We start from the raw sequence: 18,986 nt of genomic DNA, 5'->3' as shown, positions 1-18,986 counted from the left end.
AATAATAATAATAATAATAATAATAATAATAATAATAATACAATAAAACTTAAATTTGGCTGTGTTGTTTGCTGTTTATCAATGATCGGGTACTGCAGAAAACGAGAGAGGTTTGTACATGTACTATAACATAATTACATTACATAATAACATAAACTAATTACATAAGCTTCCCATTAAAGAAGAGGTTGCAGTTGGCCTTAAAAGTCGTCTGCAAAATCCCTCTTTTAACGTGTTCGTGTATGTTGACCTTCTCGTGAATGACACGCTTATATCGGGGTATTTGTCAATAACATTACCGTTACCGTACCTTGCTTATGTGTATAGATCCTTATAAGTAGATCCAAAAGAAACATTATGTCATGGAAACCGACTGCAACCTCTTAGCCTGAACCCATTCGGAGCTCCTCGGCCATTATTTTCAAAAACAACCTCGGATGTATTTGGACGGTTTACATACTCAAAAAGTGGTACGTTTAAGTCCGCTGCAAATAGATCGCGTAGTAATCTGAATTAGTTGTTCAACTTTATGACTTAACTCTTGGGAATCTTTATCATGTTTGCAATAATACACTTCACTGGCAATCAATTTAAACTGAGAGCAATGAATACAACTCTTAAACACTACATTTAATTAATGATATTATTCAAAAATTTACGGACTACTTCAACTGATGTACCGGCATACATCCGAGGTTGTTTTCGATAAAATGGCCGAGGAGTTCCGAATGAGCATGAACCAAGCCTAAGCATATATGGATGACGTAGCACTCATACACATATGTGGATGACGTAGCATTCATGCACATATAATAATGACGTAGCACTCATGTACATAAATGGATGGCGTAGCACTCATGCACATATAATAATGACGTAGCACTCATGTACTACACCCATGCACATTAAATAATGACGTAGCACTCATGCCCAGACATGGATGACGTAGTACTAATGCACACTTAATGTTGACGTAGTCCTTATGCACATATATGGATGACGTAGTGCTCAGACAGTAGATCACATGTACACGCACACTTAAAAGTCGTGTTCCGTAATCTCTCTTTTGTGAAACGCTTCATGTGCGTGTGGACCACGTTTACGTCACCCAGGAATGCCTTCAATTTCAAACCGTCAGAACGTTAGCCTTTATTGCGATAAAATCCTCACATGAATAATAAAAAGAGAAAGCGTCATACCAACAGAACTTAATTCGCCGACAACCCAAACATTGACGAACCACTTTTGCGGTCCGGCATTCACCGGCCCGGTTGGAGATGACCGGCAAGCGGCAATCAATGGGGAACCAGTTGGTGGGCGCAGCCAATATTTATTTCAAACTGATGTTTGGCTGAAAATCGGCATTAGTCGAGTTATCTGATCGACCTACACCGGTGAACGCAGATTATGTTTAACTAAAGGTGTACACTAGGGTAGTATCCACATGGTTATAACTGTTATGGCATGTGCCAAGTCGCGAGGAAAATGAGCAATAATTATAAGTACAATAATATATTCCGCCAACCACTTTCTACTTTAATTGCAAATATTATGGAACATCGTGTATGCACTTTTTGTGGACGAAAATTGAGAATTTTTCAAATTTTGGCCTGTTTATTATTCATAGAACGCTTGGTGGAGGACTATATTCTGTAAAACAAACTGGTTGATACCATTTCGAGGTCATGTTTCTATAAAGTAAATGTAATTGAAAAATACAAAAGTTTAGTGCGAAACAGCAAGCTGTTAATTGCATATACATCATGCGTCCCCTAATGGCAAAGTTCCAAAATTGGGAAAAGCATATGCATTGAAAAGATCAAAATGCACCATTTTAGACTATAAATAGCCAAAGTTAAATCGGGGGGAAAGTTCACTTAACACCCCTTACCACATGTTTGCACTACATTTAATTAATAACAAAATTAAAAAATATACGAACTACTTCAACTCATGTACCGGCATACAACCGAGATTGTTTTCGATAGAAATGGCCGAGGAGTTCCGAATGATCCAAACTCCAACAACTCCAAATCCGTAAGCTGAGCCCCTGATATATGCTACAAGACAGAACCCTCCAGCCATCAACTACGTTCACAATGCACCAATGAATTCGAATCTGCTAATGTGTTTTACACAGCTATTCTCCAAGTGCGTCATGTCAATTGAGAAACTCTCTGGAAATAAAATGAACAAATCTGCTAAATTGGCATGAACAAAACATGAGTTTTCTGCTTTCACAATCCTGGCTTTGATTTGTTTCTCCCTTTTGTAAAGGCGAGATAACAGCGTCATTCATCATGCAGTAATGGCCGGTCTTTATCCGCAAACAAAATCATCTAAATAATCTAGGTTTTCCATTAACGGGAATGGAGCGGAATGATTTGAACAATTTAATCACTGACGTTCAATGACAACGCAAGACGATTTCTAGAGTTTGAATTGAGTAAATTACCGCAAATAGATAATAAATGATATTGAAAGGTTTAAGACATATGCAATTTCCTTGGCTAAAAAAAACATTAACGTCTTTTAAAGAACTAAAACCGGCATTTAAAACAACATCATGACGCCAATGAGGTACTTTTAGATAACAAAACACAGGGACTTATTTTTTTCTTAATAGGAATAATTGCCAGTTTGAGATATGTCTAATAGCATGCCATGCAAAGTTGGAGTGATCTCGACTTAATTACAACATTAAGCAGTAGCTAAATAGTTCCTACATGGGTAACTATCGAAATAAAAATACGTTTTCAGAAATCAAAAATAACAATTGCAAAAAAATCTGTTTTGCTATTTTTTTTCAAATTGAAATTACTCCAACAGAAGGAAGAAAAAATAAACTTTTGTTTTGTATGAAACCACGAAACCATATTCGTAACTATTGCGAACAATTAAGACACCCACAGAATAATGACTGGAGGATCATTATCTAAATATCAAGTTCAAATATTTATTGTATGAAGGCCTCCGGCCCATATACAGATATGTATACACAAATACATATATAGACAACGTGGAGTTGACCAAGCATAGACATGACACATAAAAAGCAACACAGATATTGGACAAATTAAATAACACAGACATGGCACAAATAAAACAACAAAGACATGAAAGAAATTCCACATATAAAGCAACGCAGACATGGCACTTATAAAGCAACACAGATATTGGACAAATTAAATAACACAGACATGGTACAAATAAAACAACAATGACATGACAGAAATTCCACATATAAAGCAACACAGACATGGCACTTATAAAGCAACACAGATATTGGACAAATAAAATAACACAGACATGACACAAATTAAGCAACACAGACATGACACATGAAACAACACATACATGTCACAAATAAAACAACACAGACATGACACATATAAAACGACACAGACATCACACAAATAAAACAACACAGACATGACACATATAAAACAACACAGACATGACACATATAAAACAACACAGACATGACACAAATAAAACAACACAGACATGCCACAAATAAAACAACACAGACATGCCACAAATAAAACAACACAGACATGCCACAAATAAAACAACACAGAAATGGCACAAATAAAACAACACAGAAATGGCACAAATAAAACAACACAGACATGGCAAAAATAAAACATCACATACAAGACACGTATAAAATAACTAAAAAAAAATCACATTTAAAGTGACACTCTTATTCAAAATCAATGCACCCACTTATAAAACAAACATTAATTTTGAGTGATACACCCTCAAACACTTACTAAATAATGCATTTATGGAAAATACTTATTACTTTTAACAATAGTATAACCCTGTATTTAATAGCTGAAAACGCAAATATATTAAATGATTGGTGAATGCTAAAAGATTTACTGCGATCTACTATAGTCTCATAAGGTAGCGATACCGTGTTTTCTGCACATTGCTTTCAAATAAAACTCGGTATCCCCCATAAAATCTATTGTTTTCGACATTATTTCATCTCTTTTGGAACGTATATTAAAACAAATGTATAAAATGTGTTAAATCTTATTTTTGAATAATAGTGCATCTTTAAGTAACACAGACATGACACAGATAAAGCAACACAGATATTGGTCAAATAAAATATCAAAGACATGACACAAATAAAACAACACAAACAAACACATACATAACACAAACATTTCACAAATGAAGCAACACAAACAAACACACGCATAACACAAACATTTCACAAATGATGCAACACAAACAAACACATACATAGCACAAACATTTCACAAATGAAGCAACACAAACAAACACATACATAACACAAACATTTCACAAATGAAGCACCACAAACAAACACACGCATAACACAAACATTTCACAAATGAAGCAACACAAACAAACACATACATAACACAAACATTTCACAAATGATGCAACACAAACAAACACATACATAACACAAACATTTCACAAATGAAGCAACACAAACAAACACATACATAACACAAACATTTCACAAATGAAGCAACACAAACAAACACACGCATAACACAAACATTTCACAAATGAAGCAACACAAACAAACACATACATAACACAAACATTTCACAAATGAAGCAACACAGACATTGCACATATAAAGCAACACAGATATTGGACAAATTAAATAATTGAGTAACACAAACAATAACACGTATACTTTACTTTTAATTTTTTTTTTTTTTTTACAAATTATATAACACAGACATGACACAAATAAAACAACACAGACATGGCACAAATAAAACAACACAAATGTGACACCTTGAGACATTTCACATATAAAGCAGCACAGAAATGACACATATAAAGCAACACACAAATGGCACATATAAAGCAACACCGACATACTACACATGCATCAAAGTTTATTTTTAGCAAATTTTGGGGTTACCGCCTTGGATCGGTCAGTGAAACTGGAGGTAACTGAGTTGAAACTAGTCGATGAGTTATCAACCTCAACAAATAACAAAAAGTCTGAGAGTACCTTATGCATGCCAATGGCCTACGAAAAAAAGTTTTAAACATTGATATAATCATTTCTTGAAAACCTATGAATGATAAATAAATGTGTGTTCATACTTGACAATCTGTTGTAAGGCTCTAAAATAAGTGAGTGCCCTAGCGTTCCCTTTATATCTCATGACAGTGGATTATATCTTATGACAGTGGGTTATATCTTTAAAGAAATACAATATCTATTAACTTCATCGTCCTAATGTGCATTTCAAAACTTACATGTAACCATTCCTTTGCTGACCGACAGTTGCTGTGCTTATTGTTTCTCTGTTGAAATCGAATTTAATCATCATTCTTAAGTCATTTTAAAATTCAATTATTCACACGGTTAATACTTCTCTGGTGTACCGTATCTTTTATATAAGAGCGCATCGAATAGTTAATTCTTGTTCAAGAAGCGTGGTTGATATTTACTGTCATTTCTTGATGATTTAGTGCGAAAATTAGTATCGAAACATATCTTTCAGCAATTGTGGAGAACAATATAAGCGGCTCATCAACCAATCCAATTTTTTACAAACTCAAGATTTGAATGAAATTATTACTAACCTTTTATTAAACTATTCTTGCTTTAAGACGATACCACCATCCAAACGCGATAAAATGTACAACTACAAATATTACAACAACTACTGCTGCTGCTGCTCCTCCTCCTCCTACTACTACTACTGCTGCTGCTATTGCTGCTGCTGCCGCCGCCAACGCCACCGCCGCCACTACTACAACTACTACTACTGCTACTACTACTGCTGCTGCTGCTACTACTACTACTGCTACTACTACTGCTACTGCCAATTTATTTATAGTGTTAAACCCGTGTACTAAAATTATCAATATTTATTGAGCCTGAAATGAAGTTTCGTCCGTACACGTTTTCTTGTATTAAAAAGGGGGCGTTTCACCGTAAAAAGTGGTATGTAACCTGTGATTTATGGTATTAAACATGTGTACCAGCAATTATGTAAAATAGTCATCCCTTTCATACGTTATTTTCCGGATAACGTGATTTGGGCAAATTCGAAGTTGAACAGGGACCACAACTCCGTCAAAAACGTTAGTTTGTAACTAATGACTGCCCCGGCTTTAATTTAATGGTCTTAAACGTTTTTAATTATTTTGATCTTTCATTGAGTTATCCACGTGATTTGAAAAAAAAAAACCACACACACAAAAGCAGCCAAAATTGTAGTATGGGTTCTTGACTACATGATCCTAAAACTATCCATTTTCCAGTACTAAATAAAGCCTCAGAACGCCCAGACCAGATTGCACAATGGTTTTCAAAATTTTCCGAGGGGCATGCCTCCGGACCCTAGCACAATAATGAAGCCGCATGAAGAGGGCTAGCTACGCCCCTGAAAAGAGAGTGCCGTTCACAACCCAACAGTTAGCGCGTTTTTAGTTTTATGTTAAATTATATTTCGGTGATTTTGTTTAGACGTTCAGAATTTCACGGGCCTTCATTCCATACAAGGCTGTTACACTAACTACAACCAAGGGACAAGGAAATTAAAATCAGTTATAAAAGTCCGCGTATATTTATACGCTTTTTGCACATTTCTTTTAAGGGGTGTGTTTTTTTCCAATCAAACCGATATACGTTATTTAAAAATGACATATTACTTTGAATTGTTTTGTTTATTCCAGGTTCATCAGATTTCACTTCAATATTGAATGCTCGTGACAAGTGACGGTTCCTTTTCTCTGAAGATGGTCGAGAGATTTCGGAATATGCCCTTCAAATAATAGTTGGTCTAGATGTGCTAAGGGGGTCGGGGCACGGGGTCGGGGCACTCCCCTGTGAAGTTGTGTGTGTATTCTAAGAATGTGGTGCCAGAATGACGATTGATATGTTTATGAGTCATTTATTTAATACAGTTATTTAGGTTTGCTTGATTCACATATATCCGATTCACATATATCCGAATCCAAACAAGATCTCGACTGTATGCTGCTTTGTCTTAGGAAAAAAATCCATTAATGATGTATTATGTACCTGTCAAAAACAATTAAAAAAGTCATTCAATGTCCTTACTTGTATTTATGTTAACATTGAGGCATGTTACCTAATTGTGTGAGGGCCGTGAAATACAGTATAGAGTATGAAGTCCATTTACTAAACGGTCCGAGTTAAAACCCCAAGTTGCCCTTAAACTTAAACCAACCTTTCTTTGTCGATCAAGGGCCATAACTTGTATTAGGATAATATAAAATCATGTAGCCTGATTAAGTGATGGCCGTGAACAACTGTGTAAAGTTTGATGTACCTTTAACAAGAGCGCCGCGCAGTGGGCGCCAAGTGTCCCCTACCAGTTTATAGCCTTGTGAAAAGGATGAGCGTGTCTCAAGAGAATCTCCATGAAAACCTACCAATACATCCAAGTTGTTTAAGTCACCCCAGCCCATGTGATAGTGAACTAATGGCATTTACGGTAAACTTTACCCATCAAAATCCAGCAGTTTTAGCCTTAAAAGCTACCAGATCGCCCGTCTACTTTTGACGTTTAGCCCTCTATCCAGATACTGAGTTTCAGGAACATAGCTTTGATACCTTTTGAGTTATCACAGGACCAAATTGGCTATATTTTTTATGTCAAGGGCAATAACGCTGCATTAACTTGTCTGACGAAAAAAATAAACTAACGTGCATAATCTCATTAAGTTTCAGTAACCTAGCTTGGATACTTTTATTAGTTATCCAAGTACCTTGATTTTTTTTTGGTCAACAACTATATTTTTAATAATTCAAGGGCAATAACTCTGCATAACTTTGACCATAATTCTGCATTACCTTGTCTGACGAAAAAAAGAATAAACTAACGTTCATTATCTCCATATTTCCCCTTTTTCCACATACTAAGTTTCATGAACCTAGCTTTGATACTTTTTGAGTTATCACAGGACCAAATTGGCTATATTTTTTTATAAGTAAAGGACCATAACTATGCATAACTTTGTCTGACGACAAAAACAACAAACTAATGTGCATAATCTCCAAATTTCCTTCTTTCCACATACGTAGTTTTATTAATCTAACTTTGATACTTTTTGAGTTATCCCAGGACCGAGATTCTTTTCAGTCTTCAGTTATAGTTTTAATATGTCAAGGGCCATAACTCTGCATAACTGTGCCTGACGAAACAAATAAACTAATGTGCATAATCTCCATGTTACCCTCTATCCACATGCTGAGTTTTATAAACCTAGCTTTAATACTTTTTGAGTTATCACAGGACCAAATTGGCTATATTTTTAATGTCAAGGGCAATAACGCTGCATAAACTTATCTGGCGACAAAATAAACTAACGTGCATAATCTCCATATTGCCCTCTTTCCACATACTATGTTTCATTAACCTAGCTTGGATATATTTTTTAGTTATCCCAGGACCGAGATTTTTTTCCGTCAACAGCTCTATTTTTTATAAGTCAAGGGACATAAGTCTGCATAACTTTGCCTGACGAAACAAATAAACTAATGTTCATAATCTCCATGTTGCCCTCTTTCCACCTACTAAGTGTCATTAACCTAGCTTTGATACTTTTAAGTTACCACAGGACCAAATTGCCTATATTTTTAATAAGTAAAGGACCATAACACTGCATAACTTTGACTGAAGAAAAAACGACAAACTTAAGGCGCACAATCTCCATATTTCCTTCTTTCCACATACGAAGTTTCATGAACCTAGGGTTGATACTTTTTGAGTTATCACTGGACCAAATTGGCTATAGTTTTAATGTCAAGGGCCATAATTCTGCATTACCTTGTCTGACGAAAAAAAGAATAAACTAACGTTCATAATCTCCATATTTCCCTTTTTCCACATACTAAGTTTCATGAACCTAGCTTTGATACTTTTTGAGTTATCACTGGACCAAATTGGCTATAGTTTTAATGACAAGGGCCATAATTCTGCATTACCTTGTCTGACGAAAAAAAGAATAAACTAACGTTCACATTCTCCATATTTCCTTCTTTCCACATACGAAGTTTCATGAACCTAGCTTTGATACTTTTTGAGTTATCCCAGCACCGAGATTTTTGTGGATGGACGGACGGACGGAAAGACGGAAGTTTTAAAAAATATACCCACTAATGCACTACTTACACTGACCAACAAGCGCTACCTCACAAGTTTATCCTCTACGAAGAATGAAGGAATTAGTACCCAATATATAACCATTCGTGTGTGCAGACAGACGGACGGAGGGTAAACCTTAAGTCCCCTTCGTTGAAACCGGTAGAGGACTAATAAATGGTATATAAAGTCACCCTAAAACTTTAACCAAACTTCAATCAAGTCGATCAAATGTTCATAATTTGTATCAAGCTATGTAACCTAGTTGTTGAGGTAAATTGAATGAAGGGTATTAGTGTTATAAGAGAAAATGACACTTTGTCCCAAAAATTACTGGAAGAGTAGCCTAATCCTTCTTATTCATCGAATAGTTGAGCTAAAAATGGGTCAGAATCTGGTGTACCATTGTAACACTCTCAATGGTTCAGTAGTATTATTGAGCGAACAGCATTTAAGCTAGTAAAGAAACTATTTCATTGCTACAATCATGACAACCTAGACCTTTGGACGTCAAAAATCAATAGAGGTCATCTACTTAATATCATGAAAAATCTTGGACCCTTGGCTGTGTTATAAAAAACACTTTGTCCGCAAACTTTATAGACATGACTGGTAGGTCACATCCTATAGAAGGTAAAAAATTAAAACCAGCGTCATTTCAATATTTTACTATCAAATCCACATCAGCATACTAACATAACATAATAAAACTAAGCGTGATACTTAAAAAAGTACTGTTAATATATATAATACAAAGAGTTCCTGTATACCAGATTTTTAATTTCCTTTTAACCAAAATTTACTGTTCCTTTTCAATAGTTTTTGCTGTACATTTTAACCAGACTTTGACGTAGGATAATTTAATTAACAGGCTTAAAATATTTAACAGTGACAAAGGCATCTTGTGTATAAAGTATCGTGTAAGATACCATCCTTAACTCCATATTGTTTTCATGCTCAAATAACTTTTTCGTAAAAAAACAACAACAATCCAGTCCACAATTAAAGAAATGCTTTGTTATTCTACACAATTCATTTGTTTTCCGGTGGGTGAGTCTATCCCATTACTGCTGTTCGGGCAGCTTGTCAAGGCCCTGAAAATAAAGCTATGTTTTATTAAGGACATAATAACATACCAGTGAAGTAATTCCAGCTGCATACAGACATTTATTGCACAGTCAAAAGACAATTCCATAGCTGGGGATTTATGAGCTCCTCTAATTGTATTTGCAGTGATTGCTTTTGAAAGTATTTTTAATCGCCTGTGCTTTGCAAATTGGGAAAAAAGTTGACTTTGAGAAAAATACAAAACCAGGCCAAAATAGCTAATATAATGGAAAATATAGATGATTTAACTTTTTTATGCATACATTATGCTGTGAAAGAGTAAGTCTGGTCAAGATTTTGTTTATATTTCAAGAAATTCATTGCTTTTTTATTCATTAACATAATCTGCATTTATAAAAATGGGAAATAATTATAAAATTTATGGAAAAATAAACAGTTTTTTACAAGGGGGAACAGCCTTTATAAGGCAGTAAATTGCATGAAAAAATCACTGATTTGATGCTACACTTCTCTCTGGTGTATAAATAAAGTCAGTGCTTCATGGATTTGCAACTTTGCACTTCTGTGTAAATACATGTACATCATGAACACACTAAAACACTTAGTAGTACACTTACGGCAATTTTGTATCTGCATCCAGTAATGTTATCGTCCCTTACCCAGCTATTTTTGTCCTGCTGGAACCTTGAATGCTTTCTGAATAACTGAAATATATCAGAACATGTTTGCTCATAAAAGAAATTGAACTCACGACCAATCTTATAATAAAATGACAAAATAATGCTGTTTTTTCTCTTGTCCTGATTTTAAAATAAACCTAAAAAATAAACGGTAAGAAGCACAATGGAGCAAATAGCATCAAAGTGTAGTGGATTTTTTATTCGACTCAATTTCAAATATACTTATGCTACCGGTAACAATGTTTTAGCTGTAATACCCAGTAGTTTCAAAACTCAGGAGTTTTTATAAATTTTGTAAAACTTATTAAAAAAAATCAGTTCAGATATCTATTGTGCAATTGTCTTGCTCTTGCTAATGAATATTAACAAGGCAGTCCAAAGGACAGCTATATCCCCCGTTTTTTAGTATATTTTGTTTTTCTTGCAACCTGACTGGTATGTTAAATCTGACCAAAATTGTACACAACCACTGGTCAAGAGTGGGAATATAGGAAATACAAGTTGTTTGATCGGTAACCTTTAGGTTAATATTAAATATTGTTGGATAATCCCATATTTGAACATATTATGAAAGGATATTTGTTAAAATTATTGATATTGTGTGTAGTGTAGGTATGATCAATGTCAAGGTTATTTTGGCTAAAAAAAGGAAAATGAGTCCTTGATTTATAACATCGATAAAATAGCAAGCCTTAAGTATTTTCGATAAAGTGATACATATATATTGTGGTGACATCATAACATTGTCCTTCTACTTTTGAAGAGAAAATACATGTTATAAATATTATTATATTTAATATATGTTATCACATTTTGTCCATTGTTTTTTTAAATATTAAACTTGTTGCACATAATGATAATGCTTGGTACAGTGCGCTAAGTATCAATCTGTTCAACACTTTCTATTAACATTTATATCTCATCCTCTATTTAGCATTGTCATAATTTGGACTCACAACTTCATGATGGATTACTCATACTGGCACAAATGCAACTGGTTCAAGTTCTTCGATCAAATTCAGTTATTGTTGAAAAAAGTACATGAAATGAATAAGGTCAATAAATCCAGTTAAAACTGACATGTTTACACTGCTAAATGTAAGAAGCCCGTACACATGCAAAAGTAAGTTCACACGGACATGAGCATGTGTACTCTGACCTTTAAATGTCTCATGTGACCTTGACCTTTGAGGTATGGACTCGGATCAAGGTCACTGCACATCGTCTCGATGAGGACAACATTTGTACCAAGTAATATGGTAATTTATAAATGCATAAGTAAGTTATTGCGCGGACACCAGCATGTGTACTCTGACCTTAAAATGTCTTGTGTGACCTTGACCTTTGAGGTATGGATGTGAGTCAGTAAATAAACAGTATTCTTGGCAGAGTTATCAAAGCAAATAAGCAAATTGCGAATACACTACTAGTTAATGCTTATTGAGCTTTTGCACCTTGGATATAACTTCCATCTGAACATGCATGCGACGTATACAGTTATTTTATCGAAAATATCTTGTAGATCTGAGCTCGTTTCCATACATATGTCTCAATCCGAAATCTGCTAACCGAAATTTGCTAACCTTTATGACTTGTGAATGATAAAGATTGTATGAAATTTTAAAATATTTAATATGTAAAAATAAACGACCAAAAGTGGACTATTTGTTTATTATGTGTATCATAGAGTACTAGAACATTTTTTTATGATTCTCAGTCCAAGAGATCACCCTAGGGACCAAATCGCAGGAGTCAGGTTAGTCTAAAATAATAGACGTGTTATACAGGAATCTTCCAATCCCTAACGTCTAAACGGGAATGTGCAAAAAACAGGGGTGTTTTAAAATATTGAAATTGTTTTAAGTGAAGTATTTTATGGTTGAAATTGATCATAAAGAGTTAAATTCAGGGCTTCTTAAAACCAGCAATTTGCTGGTCTGGACCGATTTTGACCAAACCAGACCGATTTCAGTTTCAAAAAGTGTAAAAAAAAAATCGGTCCGATTTTTTTTTGGTAATTTCGGTCCAAAACGACTAAGTCAGTAAAAGATGTAGAAATTGTAATACACAAACATTCATGGGTCATTCACAAATTCAAAACTACATCCAATAGGTCATAAAATAGTCTTGGTTACCATGAGACCGATGCGACCAGCAGCTTTTTCCGCTACGCTGATCACTCTATAGCCTATCTGTGCAGACGCTTGCGATTGGTCCAATCACGTGTTTTGGTATAAGCAGAAGACACAATTAAACAAACTATGTGTTAATTATCTCCTTGCAGCTTTCCTGATTAAGTGTTAAAATCGTTCACATGGCAGGCAATATGCTATATGTCGTCGTCGGTCATTACATGATATCCGTTTGTTGATTACAAAACGATTAAATTTAAATTGTTATAAAGAACCATTGCTGGTTAAAAACGGCTTTAAAGATAAATGCATGTTATTGTTAATCCGTGAAAGCATTAAAATACCGAATGAATTAACATAATAATATATAGGATATCAACAGCGATACGCTTGATTAACTACATAGTCTGACAGCTGAGTCCGCCGCTTACGTCATATTTATTCGCAGTAATGAAAAAATTGTTGTCGATATCACACTTTAGGCTTGTTGCCCCGTTTATAAATCTAGATATATACTATTATTCAAGATTATCAGTTGAATGTTGACCCACTAAAGAAGCATTAAGCAAATAAATCATAATACTGTTTCACTTTTTGTCGTCTGACCGCCTCCCGATAACCACAGTTAATTACGATCGCAGTCTTTCTTGTTAGAAATGCGATGAGAATCTCATTTGAATTAAACTTGTATCAATGACTATCCGAATCGGCTATGCTGGCTCTAGAGCCCTGTTACGAATTGCCACATCACAAGAAATATTGAAAGAAAAGACGTCGCGAAAATGTATGACATTTCTATAAAATCGGACTATTGAACAGGTCTTTTTTGGGGAGGGGGGGGGGGGGGGGGGGGGGGGGGGGCGGTCGTCGCCGGGTCCTGACCGATTAAGGTTCCAAAGTTTTAGAAGCCCTGGTTAAATTCATATATATTTTACCATGTAAGTGAAATGTTATTTTGCACTAAACAAGCATTTAATGCATTAAAACAAGTTGTTTACCTTTCCAATAAAACGAAAGTTGACTGACACAGACAACAATTATGCGAAGGGGAACAACTCAATACAATCGTAATAACTCGGCCTCCTCCGACAAAGCTTAGAGATAGACCTCATTATACAATCGTAACAACTCGGCCATGGCCGAAATGTTCCGAGTGATTTAAACTGTGGCCTGAAGCCTTGCAGGTGCCCTTCATGTATATATCGTTATGTTTTGACAGAATGAAATGAAGAAAAGCCGTCAAACTCATAATTATAAGTTGGATATTTATTTTTTGTGTACGGAACTAATATAAAATAACACAATCTGGTAATATTTCTTGTTTTTATGATATTTTATAGACGCTATATGCTTTAACCCGGAATCCTGATCTGAACAACTACCCACTTTTGATCCTTAACAATTTGTACATGAAGGATTTGCCATATCAAAAATCTAAAAAAATCCGTCAACGATTACAATTATTTGGACTAGAGTCAGGTAGCTTGACTGGCCAAAAATGCTGTCCAAATCACAGTTACTTGATATCTGGACTGCAATTTGGCCAGTGGAGCTACCTGATTCAAGTGATTGGTTCTTAGGGTGATGTGTTTTAGCACTCTATGATGGGGCTCTATGATACACATGATAAACAAATAAGCCATGCTTAGTCGTATATGGTTATTATGTGTATCATAATGTGTACAAAAACACATTTTTTTTTATGATTTTCCGTCCAAGAGCCTAGGGACCAAATCGCTCGAGTCAGGTAGCTCGACTGGCCAAAAATGCTGTCCAAATACCAAGTAACTGTGGAATATGTGACAATAATAACGTCGTTCCATCAACAATAACCAATTGTTCAACTTCAATGTTGTTATCACTAGAAAAAATATACTAACCCTTCCACCTGTATGTATATAATTCTGTGGAACATAAACAAAGTGGGCTACATATCCTGAAGCGAACATAACGCCAAAAAACGGCAGAAGTTCGTACCACATCTTGGATTAACTTTGTTGCCGTCCTTGGATGGTTGTCTTGATTGAGAACAATACTATTTAAAACAAAAATGTTTCCATGTATAATAGGTTATTCTTGTCAAAACTGTTAAAAATCAGCAAAAATTTAAACTCTACAGGCAATTCAAGAAAACTCGAAATGTAATTCTAAAAAATATCGTTTATCATAACATTCGATTAAAAGAATCGAGAAAAGAATGCACCTAATGTCACAGACTTTTAAAACGTCATAACGGTAATTAATTTAAACGGTCAGACAATTTGGGCGAGTTCGTCGTGTATTTTGCCCACGCCCCATAATGGCTGAAATATGTCCTGACCCCGTCACACCCTGTGTGAACTAAACAACATTTTGAAACCAAGGGGGGACCTACTACTACTACTACTACTACTACTGCTGCTACTGCTACTGCTACTGCTACCGCTACCGCTACCACCGCTACTGCCACCGGGTCACGGACACTACGGACTGCCACCGCCACCGCCACCGCCACCACCACCACCACCACCACCACCACCACCACTACCACTACCACTACCACTACTACTACTACTACTACTACTACTACTACTACTACTACTACTGCCACCGCTACCGCCACCGCCACCGCCACCACTACCACTACCACTACCACTACCACTGCCACTGCCACTACTACTACTACTACGACTACTACTACTACTACTACTACTACTACTACTACGACGACTACTACTACTACTACTACTACTACTACTACTACTACTACTACTACTACTACTACTACTACTACTACTGCTACTACTGCTACTACTGCTACTACTGCTACCACTGCTACCACTACTACCACTACTACTACTACTACTACTACTAGCAATAGTAGTAATAATAATAATAATAATAATAATAATAATAATAATAATAATAATAATAATAATAATGATAAGATGATGATGATGATGATGATGATGATGATGATGATGATGATTACTTTTGTTCCATGCGGTTGATCTATCTTTTTCAGTGCAGGATTTGCTATCGTAGCTTAAAATTGTTTTGTATCAAATGTATTCTATTAGCTCACATGCAATACTGATCATGCATGTTACAACTGTTCAATCCGTTCGTTTTATATGACATATTGAGGGGATTGGCCTTTGAATGTTGCCTATAACGTATGGGCCAACCCTATTGTATTTCAGTAATATTTATTAACAAACATCAATAAACCAGTATAAACTATGCAACATTAAATAGGTTAAAACAGTTATAAACCAGATTAATTCTGTGATTTTTAATTCTGCAAGAAGAATTAAAATAATATTTTTGAATTCATACCATTAGGGATGACTGTGCCAAGAATGTGCATCCATTTACTCTCCTTTAATAATCGTTTCCAATTGTTCTCAATTTTATCAATTGGCATAAAAGAAAAATCATTGATACTGTGGTCAGGAGCATTAAAATGTTCAGACACATTTGTATATGAATCTGGAAAATGCTTTATATCAAACTTATGACTGTTCATTCTCTGACTACATTTTTGTTGTGTCTGACCAACATATTGCTTTTTACATTTTTTTGCAATTGATAACATATATAACACCTGTAGAAGAACAGGACAATTCATGATTTATCTTAAATTCTTTGCAAAAATATGTACTTGAAAATTTGTCATTTTCAAAAATAGTACAACAATGTGAACATCTGGATCTATTACATTTAGTAACGAACCCGTTAGTGACAACATTTGTAAGTTTAGAATTCACAAGTATATCTTGAATATTTTTAGGCCGCTTATATGCAACAATTGGTTTGTAGTTAATGAGATCTTGGACAGCTTTACTTTTTGAATATCTGAGTAGTCCCCAATATTGGTTTATAATTTTACCAATGTTTGGTAATGATGGATTAAAAGTACACACAAAAGGAATAATGTCTTTTTCCGATGATTTAACATTTGGCTGCAAGGCGTCCCCTGCACTGATGGAAAATGTTTTCGAAACAGCTTCATCTATAACAGAAATTGGATAGTTTCGTTCTTCAAAATAGGTTTTTAGTTTATCACATTCCTCATGGAAACGGTCATCACTTGATGTTATTCTTCTATAGCGTTTAGCCTGGCTGTAGGGGATGCCGACCTTGCACTTTTTTGGATGACACGAAGAGTATTCTATGTATTGGTGGCAATTTGTTGATTTTTCAAAAACGCTTGTTTCCAAACAACCCTTTAAGTCTTTTTCGATATGGACATCCAAGAATGAAACACATGTTTTAGAGACATTATTTGTAAATTTAATATTTTTGTGGACTTTGTTGATATCGTGAAGAAAAGCCGTTAATTCATCTTCAGAATGTTCCCATATGAAGAAAATGTCATCAAGAAAACGCAACCATAGTAACGGTTTTTTGGAACAGTTTTTAAGAAAATCTTGTTCAAACTTTCCCATAAACAAAGATGCAAAGCACGGTGCCATTTTCGTGCCCATAGCTGTTCCTAAAATCTGTAGGTAGTTTGCATCGTTGAATTAAAAATTGTTCTTTGTTAATACAAGTTTGATTAAGTTTGAGATGTCCTCAATATATCCAAGAGAGTTAGACTTGTCTTGTTCAAGGAAGGATCTGCATGCTGCTATACCATCATCATGTGGAATGTTAGTATAAAGAGAGCTGACGTCAAGTGTCACTAAAAATGCATCTTTTTTTAAAACGGATAAAGATCGTAATTTCTTGATGAAGTCTGTAGTGTCCTTTACAAAAGATGGCAAATTTTCCATGTGAGATTTTAAGACGCTGTCAACATATGAAGATATATTTTCTGTTAATGATTTGCATCCCGATACTATAGGTCGGCCCGGGTATCCGAGCGGTAAAGCATTGTTGAAATCTTTGTGAATCTTCGGCAGGACGTAGAAAGCAGGCACTCTATTGTTAGTGCACGGGAGTAATTTGCTTTTAATTTTTTCACTGATGTTATTGATTTTTGACACTTCATGTATAATTTCCTTAGAGAACTGTTCTTGTGGGTTGTTCGAAAGTTTACAATAATGTATATCATTTTCAAGTTGTCTGTCTACTTCATTTATATAATCTGTCCGATTCATTATGACAATAGTGGCACTCTTGTCTGCCTTTTTTACTATGATATTTTTATCTTCCCGGAGATCTTTTAATGCCGAAATTTCTTCAGGTGATATATTTGACTGATATTTATATTTTTTGGTTTAAATATACATACAACCTGATGAAGGCCGAATGGCCGAAACGTTGTTTCATAAATAAATAATTTGTGTTGAAGTTGGACTTCTTTAATTATCACCATAAGTAATATTTATTGAAATATAAACAATATACAATGAATATATAAAAATAATGTACTGAATGCAGCCATGCAGACTGCTATCCAGGACACAAACTCAAGCACATAATCCAACATTTCCATATATACCAACTTATTTCTTGCAACGCAAATGATTTAACTTCTTTCTTGCAACGAAAATGTTTTAAATCCACTCAGTCCATACAGGGAATGGAGAGCAAACCCATAATTTTATAAGTTATCGCACATTCTATGTAAAGTACTTCGGATTAAGTATACGACCATTCGAACGAGAACATAACCTTCTACACTTACACTCATGTACGACTAGAGAAATAAAACCTTGAACAAAAATCAGAGCTGGTAGGCTAGAAAATCATTCATCGCAGGTTTCGCGGCATTTTTGGTCCAAAATTACGCCCTTGACCAATAACCCAACAATCCTCCTTAGATCTCAAAATAAATTTTGAGTCACTTTTGGGGATGTGACAGAATCAAGCCATACTGCAGTCAATGGGAAGACCTTATTTATAAACTCTATAACAACAAAAAGATTGCAGCACGCTGAATGGACCCCGTATTACCCGATGACGAGGGTTAATAAGTTTACCCCCATGATTGTAACCGATCTATCGAATGCCGTTATGACTTTGTTTAATATGTAAGCGTTTGATGA

General features: G+C 35.0%; 1 long non-coding RNA gene across 1 annotated transcript; it reads right to left on the bottom strand.

Moving 5' to 3' along the window:
- Nucleotides 1-9,783: 9,783 nt before the first annotated feature.
- On the bottom strand, nt 9,784-15,173 carry LOC128219081 (uncharacterized). Its single transcript, XR_008258544.1, has 3 exons — nt 14,892-15,173; nt 10,817-10,903; nt 9,784-10,225 (listed from the first exon to the last, which is right to left on the bottom strand). It is a non-coding gene; the product is annotated as an uncharacterized LOC128219081 (long non-coding RNA).
- Nucleotides 15,174-18,986: the final 3,813 nt, after the last annotated feature.

The sequence above is a fragment of the Mya arenaria genome, chromosome 15, assembly GCF_026914265.1.
Source record: "Mya arenaria isolate MELC-2E11 chromosome 15, ASM2691426v1".
NCBI lineage: Eukaryota > Metazoa > Mollusca > Bivalvia > Myida > Myidae > Mya > Mya arenaria.
Note: the sequence above shows the minus strand (reverse complement) of the source record. Positions and strands in the feature narration are given on the sequence as shown.